The sequence below is a fragment of the Bison bison genome, unplaced genomic scaffold, assembly GCF_000754665.1.
Source record: "Bison bison bison isolate TAMUID 2011002044 unplaced genomic scaffold, Bison_UMD1.0 scf7180017864530, whole genome shotgun sequence".
NCBI lineage: Eukaryota > Metazoa > Chordata > Mammalia > Artiodactyla > Bovidae > Bison > Bison bison.
This window is the reverse complement of record NW_011495080.1, coordinates 1,887,243-1,895,859: the sequence shown is the minus strand read 5'-3', so window position 1 is coordinate 1,895,859 and position 8,617 is coordinate 1,887,243. Positions and strand designations below refer to the sequence as shown.

At 45.2% G+C, this 8,617-nt stretch overlaps 1 long non-coding RNA gene across 1 annotated transcript in view; it reads right to left on the bottom strand.

Annotated features, from left to right (window-relative positions):
- Nucleotides 1–413: 413 nt before the first annotated feature.
- Nucleotides 414–8,617, bottom strand: part of LOC104982282 — a 25,097-nt gene continuing 16,893 nt past the window's right edge. Inside the window, exons 2-3 of the long non-coding RNA XR_824492.1 lie at nt 3,386–3,482; nt 414–699 (exon numbers count right to left, since the gene is read on the bottom strand). This is a non-coding gene — a long non-coding RNA (uncharacterized LOC104982282). The remainder of the gene's footprint in view (nt 700–3,385; nt 3,483–8,617) is intronic.

Genomic DNA, 8,617 nt, shown 5'->3' with positions numbered 1-8,617 from the left:
CATCTTTGGCTGCAAAGAATATAATCAATCTGATTTCGGTGTTGACCATCTGGTGATGTTCATGTGTAGAGTCTTCTCTTGTGTTGTTGGAAGAGGGTGTTTGCTATGACCAGTGCATTTTCTTGGCAAAACTCTATTAGTCTTTGCCCTGCTTCATTCCATATTCCAAGGCCAAATTTGCCTGTTACTCCAGGTGTTTCTTGACTTCCTACTTTTGCATTCCAGTCCCCTGTAATGAAAAGGACATCTTTTTTGGGTGTTAGTTCTAAAAGGTCTTGTAGGTCTTCATAGAACCGTTCAACTTCAGCTTCTTCAGCGTTACTGGTTGGGGCATAGACTTGGATTACTGTGATATTGAATGGTTTGCCTTGGAAACGAACAGAGATCATTCTGTCGTTTTTGAGATTGCATCCAAGTACTGCATTTCAGACTCTTTTGTTGACCATGACAGCTACTCCATTTCTTCTGAGGGATTCCTGCCTGATGACAAGAAATGGAATGGGTGTGTTTCTTGTACTTGAATGAGACCTGTTGTCTTTGTTGGTGCAGGAGTTATAACTGTGTGGAAGCAACCACTGTCTGCTCTGCAGTTCAGAGAAAACATTGTCATAATATAGGAGCTTGATAGCAGCTCTTAATCAGAGAAGAGGTTGAATTGGAGGACGCCAAGGTCAGCTCTTTTCTCTCACATGCTGTGACCTGTGGAGGGTGACTTTTGTTAAAGTTCATCTGAGTGGAGAATTGAGATAGGCACATAACACTAATTTTTTAAAAATCACGTGAACATAAACTGAAGACAAAGCAAATATCTATCAACAGGAGAACGGATAAACAAAATGTGGTCTGTTTGTAGAATAGAATGCCATCCCCAAATAAAAAGAACAAATTACTGATACATCATGGATAAACCTAAAAAATATTATTATATTGAGCAAAAGAATATGAGGTTGATAAGAGGTTGAAGAATAGGCAAAACTATACTATGGTGATAGAAGTAAAAAAAAAAAAAGTGGTCACCTGTTGTGGTGAGGGTGGCTATTGACTGGAACAAGTCATGCAAGAACTTTCTGAAATGATGGAAATGTTTTCTACTTCTATCCAGATGCAGGCTGCTTGGGTGTGTGTCTGTCATTGAGCTGTATACTTAAGAGCTGTACATTTTACAGAATGTAAATTATACCAGAAAGGGAAAAAAAAATCAAAATCAAAAATGAACAATACAGAATGGAAAATATGTGGTTAACTGACTAAGGAACATTGATTGTTGATAAGCTCGATGAAGAAAACTGAATAGTAAACAGAACTAATAGAAGTCCACTTGCCTAGCAGTTTGAGTAACTTGGACCTGTTACTTAATGTCTCTGAATTTTCATTTTTCTTCCATTAAAAAAAGAGAGGGCTCATTTGTTCATTACGCACAGTCTGCCACGTCAGATGGCACTGGGTTAGCGGGAGGAGGACACAGACTCCGACTGCAGACCTGAGGTGATGCTGCCAGCGGAGGAAGCGCAGCCACACAGAACCCAGTGCTGCTGCCAAAGCCGGCCCTGCCCTGCCTCCCTCTCCTGCTTTTCTGGTTAAGGCCAGCACCGCAGGAGCTGTGAAAAGACCTGTGTTTAGGGCCAGACAGGAGCCTCTCTCCTTCCTCCCAGAGCATTGCTTCTCCTGTGATCCAGAGCCGCTCTTGTCCTCCAGCCCAACAGCTTTGAAAGGCTCTTTCTGTTTGGGGAATGCATTTGAAGCCAGGGAGGGAGGGAGAGAGACAGAAAGAGAGAGAATGAATCTGAGGGCACTTGCCTCACACCCAGTCCCAGTGCCTAAAATAAGTGGCCAAGAATCCCAGTCTTTCTTCCCTGCAGAGAGACAGATGACAAAGGTCCTCCTTCAGGTAGTTCCAAAGACCATACAGAGGGACTGATGCCTCCCCTCCCCAGTCCAGCACCCCAGGCCACTGAGCTGGCTTTGAGTGGGGTCCCTCCTATCCCTTCACTGCCTCAGAGCCCCCCAGAAGGGGGGGACAATGTGTGTGTGTGGGGGGGGTGTATAATTTGGACTTGGTCACCAGAGTAGCATCTGGGTAATTTTCCGTCTTGCTTCGTTTACTCAAGCCTTTCCTCCTGATGTAGGGAGGCAGACAGGTTGTGTCTCGTTTGCTGATGGGAAAACTAAGCTCCTAGATAAAGACCTCCTAGTGGAGGTCCTGGGCAGAGGTCACACTCGCCCTCCCCAATTTACACTCAGGATCCACACAGGAAGGCAGCTTATCGTCTCGACTGGGAGCAGAATCAACAGACCTTGGTCTAGATATTCTTCTCACAGGAGCAGAGTTCAGTGAAAGCACAAATATTGACCCTGTGAAAACCATAGATTCTTAGGCAGGAAGGAAAATGGAGATCAGAGACTCCAGGGCTATTTTATAGATGAGGAAACATAAGCTGGGAAGTAACTTGCTCAGAGGCAAAGGCCAATCAATGATAGAACCAGGAAAAGAACACAAGTGGCCATGTGGACTCAAATTCCTGAGCCAACTGGATAGAACAGATCATAGCATATTTGTCCTGTAGACCAGGCTTCTCACCCTTGGCACTACTCACATTTTGGCCTGGATACTTCCTTGTTTTGGGGCACTGTTCTGTGCATTGTAGGAAGTTTAGCAGTATTCCTGACTTCTACCAACTAAATGTTAGTAGCACCCCTCAACCCAGTTGTGATAACCAAAAATGCCCCAGACACTGCTAGATGTCTTCTGGGGGATGGAATTGTCCATGGTTGAGAAGCTAAAAGATGCTTGCTCCTCAGAAGAAAAGCTATGACAAACCTAGACAGTGTATTAAAAAGCAGAGACATCACTTTGCTGACAAAGGTCCATAGAGTCAAAGCTATGGTTTTTCTGGTAGTCATGTACAGATGAGACAGTTGGATCATAAAGAAAGCTGAGCATCGAAGAATTGATCCTTTTGAACTGTGGTGTTGGAGAAGACCCTTGAGAGTCCCTTGGACTGCAAGGAGATCCAACCAGTCCATCCTAAAGGAAATCAACCTCAAATAATCATTGGAAGGACTGATGCTGAACCTGAAACTCCGATACTTTGGCCACCTGATGTGAAGAACCAACTCGTTGGAAAGACCCTGATGCTGGGAAAGACTGAAGGCAGGAGGAGAAGGGGACGGCCAAGGATGAGATGGTTGGATGGTATCACCGACTCAGTGGACGTGAGATCGAGCAAACTCTGGGAGATAGTGAAGGACAGGGAAGCCTGGCGTGCTGCAGTCCATGGGGGTCACAAAGAATTGGACTTAGCAACTGAAGCAAAGACTTAGCAACTGGACAACAACGAGAAGCAGTGCAACGGAAACACGCAAAGATGCACTGTGGTCCACTTACTTTTTTGTAAAGCTGTTTGGGTATTAGTCTGTAAGTTCTTAGAGGGCACAGACAGGGTCTGATTTACCTTGATGTTTCCTGTGTCTTGAGACAGTACCTGGCAGGTGAGAGACAGGCAATCAAGGGTTTTGAATGAGTGAATGAACCAACTCCCTGGGAGACCCTGAAATATAAACTTCCACTCCCTGGATATCTTGTATTATGTTAAGCATCAGCCAGGCAGAGGGGAGAGGAGGGGCAGGACAGTGACCTGCATGACCTTCCATCAGCGGGAAGGGGGGGCCTCCTGTTCGTCATTTGCTTTGTCATCCATGGTCCTGGCCCCACAGAAGTGTCTTCTCCTTGAGCTCCTTTCCTTTTGCTCCAGGCTTAATTATGTGGCTTCTTTTCATTCTTGCAAAACAATAGAAATGGATACTGTATCATAGAGACTTTTCTCACTGGGGGTTAAGCCAGAATTCTGGAATGTTAGGCCCCAGATTCTCACATTTGGAACCCAGAAGTCCCTAAATACTATGGAGTCATGAAATTCTGACATTGGGAAAATTCATATGTAAAGTTTAAGAGGAAACATTGCTACTGTTTTTAAAGTTAAGAGGAAACTCCTACTGTTTCTCTTAAAATCCCAGAAATTTTCACCGGTGTTGTGTTTGGGCAAGTGACTGGACTCTTGTGTGCCTGTTTTCCAAATAATTAATTACTTGAGAGGGTAGAGTTCTTTTTGGTAAGATGGAAAAAAAAAAAAAAAGCTTTCAGAAGACCTTATATTCAAAGTCATAAAGTATAAATTCCAGTCATTTTTAAGAGTCACTGGATTCTTGTGACTGGAACTTTATGTTTTATGGTTTACTTTGGGCAGAATAAAAATGGAAGTAACAGAAAAAACAAGCTGTGGGTTACATGGATCTTATAGGGGAATTAATTAAAAAAGACTGACCTTTCCAAAGATTTTCCTGGGAAATTAATTCAAATGGACAAATTGACTTGAATGTAAATGGTGAAAGAGGATACAAACAGAAATAAAAACAGAAAGGGAAATAAAGAAGTGGCAGTGAGAGGGAAGAATGATTTTGTTAGAATGATTGGGTGCTATTGGCCTAAGATGATTTTAAAGGTGGGTTTTACGAAGTTGCTGAAGTGCATCCAGGACCATAGAACCATCATGTCTGGCTACATGCTGTTAGCGTTTATATGATAGCTCTTCAGCCTAAATTTTATCAGGGATATGACTGTTAATTAAAAAAAAAATTATTGACATATAGTTGATTTACAATGCTGTGTTTAATTTCTGCTGTACAGGAAAGTGACTCAGTTATATATACATATATAGGCTTCCCTGATAGCTCAGTTGGTAAAGAATCTGCCTGCAATGTAGGAGACCTGGGTTCGATCCCTTGGTTGGGAAGATTCCCTGGAGGAGGATATGGCAACCCATTCCAGTATTCTTGCTCAGAGGAGTTTGTTGGGCCACAGTCCATGGGGTTGCAAAGAGTCAGACATGACTGAGCGACTAAACACAGTACAGCACATGACCTTAGGCAAACAAGTCTGAAGCAGTCAGACATGAAATGTTCCCAGGGAGATTTATCTCTGATGCTTCTCAGTGCTGAACGTAGACCCATATCATGTTGTATGCTTTTGGTGTGTATGCACATAGTTGCTCCTTTCCAGGTGACCAGTCCAAACCAGTCAATCCTAAAAGAAACCAACTCTGAATATTCACTGAAAGGACTAAATGTGAAGCTCCAATCCTTTGGTCACCTGATACAAAGAGCCAGCTCATTGGAAAAGACCCTGACCCTGGGAAAGATGGAAGGCAAAAGGGGAAGGGGTCAGCAGAGGATGAGATGGTTAGATAGCATCACCAACTCAATGGACACGAGTTTGAGCAAATTCCGAAAGATAACAAAGGACAGGGAAGCCTGGTGTGCTGCAGTCCATGGGGTTGCGAAGAGTTGGACACAACTTAGTGACTGAACAACAGCAGTTTAAAAGTCTGTGGTAGCCAGAGCCAGCTGTGGGGAGGGTACAGCAGATGAGGTGGGGAGGGATGATGTGATTAGGTTGTCAGACTTAATGCATAAAAACACAGAACGCCCAGTTAAACTTGAATTTCAGATAAAAAATGCTTTTTTTTTTTTTTTTAAGTATAAGTATATCCCCCGTGAAAGTGAAAGTTAAGTCACTCAGTCATGTCCGACTCTTTGCGACCCAATGGACAGTAGCCTACCAGGCTCCTCTGTCCATGCGATTTTCCAGGCAAGAATACTGGAGTGGGGTGCCATTTCCTTCTCCAGGGGATCTTCCCAACCCAGGGACTGAACCTGGATTTCCTGTATTTCAGGCAAACGTTTTACCGTCTGAGCCACCAGGGTAGTCATATCCCCTATAGTGCATGGGATATACTTATATACTTAAAACATTATTCACTGTTCATCTGAAATTCAAATCTAACTAAGCTTCCTGTGTTTTATCTGGGACCCTTTCTTGGGACTCTCAGCAGCCAAGAAGCCGGGATCCTTGATGATGGTAATGATGTTGAGGGCATTGTGATGCTTCTGTATCAGATGGAAGATGGCTGCCCAGGTCCCCTTCTCTCACGCCTTTTCCCATTCACCTGGGGTTTCTAGATAAGCCAGGAAGTCCTCTTGGCTTGTAGATGTCCAGGCAGTAAAGGAAGGACAGAACAGCATTTGTAGGTCATTGCTACCATAAAGTTCTTTCTCCAGTTCCCTTTTGTCTTGCTCCAGCAAGAGGAACAGCTCAGTCTTTTAAGGATTTGTGGACAGAAGGAAATGTGACTGGATAAAGCTACTGCACTCTGGAGCATGTGTCCTGGGGAGATAATGGCTCTAGCCCTGCTAAAATAAATGGCCTGCTTTGTTCCTGAATAATAATCAGTTGGCAGTTTTGTTCTCTTTTCCCAGCAGCTGGATGAGGACATTCTGATTTCTGACGAAAATGGGTGACCTGGGGCTGGTCATGTTGGACGGAGGGGGCAGGGAGAGTCACCACACCTGGGAGCCCCCTGTGGTGACAAAGACCCTGCTGCAAAACCTGCTGCAAATCTTTCCCCACTGGCTGTCTTAATGCCCAAAGGTCAGCCGTAAGTCTTAAGGTTAATGACCTTGACCATAAAAAATGCGTATTTCTCTGTGAATCAAAACATCCTCTTGGAATGAATTGACCCCATTTTTTTTTAAAGCTTATAAACAAGGGAAACTTATTTCTCATTGAATTAGTTCCCTAGAGTCTTCCTAAACCCACATTTGGCTGAGAGCAGGGTCTTAGTGTTGTTGGATTCTAGGCCAGGCAATTCTTTGGGGGCCTAAGAGATAAGAGAGGTTGATCCACAGAGGGAGATTATGACAAAAACCTAGAAATTAAGGGACTGGGCAGTTCAGGAGGACTGGGGAAGGTGGGGAGGGGAGGAACAAGAGACAGGAGAGACCGAGGAGAGGATGGGGTGAAACTACCCACTTTACTTGCTGCCATATTGACTGGGGCTCCATGGATAGAAGCATCCCAGACAAATTTGGGTTGGGCATGGCTGAGGTCAGGACACTGAGTTCCTGTCTTGCTGCTCTGTGTGAGTCAGAGTCAGTCAGTTCTATTTGATTTTCTTACCCATTCCTCCCAAATGCCAGGAGACAAATGAAAGCACAGAGAGGGAAGTTTCTGTCTGGCTATAGCCTGGAGGAGTGCATTAGGCTGCAGGGAAGGGAAAGCTCATATCCAGTGGATTGAACCTTAATGGGGTTTCTTTTTCTCATGTGACAGCAAGTCCGAGTAGTCACTATGGGCTGACGTGAAGCTTGAGCATGTCACCGAGGACATGGACTGCATCTGTCAGCCTGTGGTTGAAGATGGCGTGGGGCTTGGTGTTCAGTGAGCTGCAGTGGCCTAGAAGAAAATCCCTGGCAGATATGCAAGTAGCCCTGGCATTCTGGGCCTTTCTCTTTGCCACCTGGAGACAAGCTCACCATCCCGAGATTGTGCTTCCCAGCACCATTCATCTTTATTTTTAAAAAATTTTTTGGCTGTGCTGGGTCTTTGATGCTGAGTAGGGCTTTCTCCAGTTGCAGCAAGTGGGGCCTACTCTCTAGCTTCAGTGCACAGGCTTCTCACTGTGATGTCTTCTCTTGTTGTGGAGCATGGGCTCTGGGCTTGAGGGCTTCAGTAGTTGGGGCTCACAGGCTTATTTGCCCTGGGGTATGTGGGATCTTCCCGGACCAGGGATCAAACCCATGACGCCTGCATTGGCAGGTAGATTCTTAACCACTGGACCACCAGGGAAGTTCCATCCAGTACCATTCATCTCAATGAGTGGTTGAATGTTTCATTTCCCCCACAGATATTTGACCCCATCTAGGCACCCCCTGTGTCTTCCCTTCTATTTTGGAGGGTGCCAAGAACACTAGGCTTCCCTGATAGCTCAGTTGGTAAAGAATCCACCTGCAATGCAGGAGACCTGGGATAGATCCCTGGGTTGGGAAAATCTCCTAGAGAAGAGAAAGGCTACCCACTCCAGTACTCTGGCCTGGAGAATTCCATGGACTGGAGAAGTCCATGGGGTCGCAAAGAGTTGGACACGACTGAGCGACTTTCATTTCACTTCAAGAACACTGCAGGGGCCAGTTGGGTGCAGGGATCTTCGTAGACTGTCTGGACACAGGATGATTTTTTTTTTTTTCCTCAGCTTTCCATCCAAAACCTACTTTCCAGAAGAGCAATGCTTACAACTTTGCCTCCTCTATCCAAAGAAGTCTTTTGCCACCATTCCATTTCATTCCTGAAGACTCAGTTCAGTTCAGTTCAGTTGCTCAGTCGTGTCCAACTCTTTGCAACCCCATGAATCGCAGCACGCCAGGCCTCCCTGTCCATCACCAACTCCCGGAGTTCACTCAGACTCACGTCCATCGAGTCAGTGATGCCATCCAGCCATCTCATCCTCTGTCGTCCCCTTCTCCTCCTGCCTCCAATCCCTCCCAGCATCAGAGTCTTTTCCAATGAGTCAACTTTTCGCATGAGGTGGCCAAAGTACTGGAGTTTCAGCTTTAGCATCATTCCTTCCAAAGAAATCCCAGGGCTGATCTCCTTCAGAATGGACTGGTTGGATCTCCTTGCAGCCCAAGGGACTCTCAAGAGTCTTCTCCAACACCACAGTTCAAAAACATCAATTCTTCGGTGCTCAGCCTTCTTCACAGCCCAACTCTCACATCCATACATGAC